We start from the raw sequence: 883 nt of genomic DNA on the forward strand, positions 1-883 counted from the left end.
CTAGCAATTTTCCTTTAAAACTTTTCGTTTATTAATAAAAAAATAAAATGTTTTACCATTCACCGCACACCGTATATGATTGCAATCAATCAAAGAAAAACTAAGTGTGCTGCTGTCATGCCAGTTGTCACAATTAACTCTTCTACTCCATTCAAAAACACCCTGTATAAGGAAACTAAAAACAATCGATTAAGGAAGTTGAGAAGGTTGAGCTGCTAATATTCGAATAGAATGTAGTTCTATTCTATTAGTCCAACCAAATTACACTTGGAGAAAAAAAAAATTGTTACCAGGACTTTTATAAATGGAAATGGTAAAAGGGCTTATAATAAACCTAAAAAAAAATAAATGCGTGAGCAGGGGCGGCGGAGGGTTGATTTGAGGGGTTGAAAAGTTATGAAAAATTGTATTATTGGGATTTCTGGCGAAAATTGACGTCAAACAAAAAAGTATCTAATACAAAAATTATAGATCATGCAAAAATCTACAACTTTTGTAGAGGTCATTTTTTAACATAACCTGAAAATTTCCGAGAAAAATGCAAGAAACAGTTGTTTTTCTGATTTTTCGTTTTTTATTTCTCATATTCGCAAAAATAATTTAATTTTGATGAAACTTGGTGAAAGTATACATTTCTCTGTCTTAAATAATCTCAAATTTTTCTAGATAAAAAAATCAAGAAGTTTCTGAGATATTCATTTTTTTCGGCCTGAAACACTTTTTTTCAAAGAAAAATTCTACTTAAAAAAATCATCGTACAGAGTTCTGCCGGTAATCATTTTTTTCGTTTTGACATATACTTTTTGGTGAAATAAAAAAATCTGTAATAACAGTTCAAAAACAGGCTCAAAAATACGAAAAAAATAAAAAATGAATTTTTCAG

Source organism: Anoplophora glabripennis, unplaced genomic scaffold (assembly GCF_000390285.2).
Source record: "Anoplophora glabripennis isolate ALB-LARVAE unplaced genomic scaffold, Agla_2.0 scaffold1026, whole genome shotgun sequence".
NCBI classification, from domain to species: domain Eukaryota; kingdom Metazoa; phylum Arthropoda; class Insecta; order Coleoptera; family Cerambycidae; genus Anoplophora; species Anoplophora glabripennis.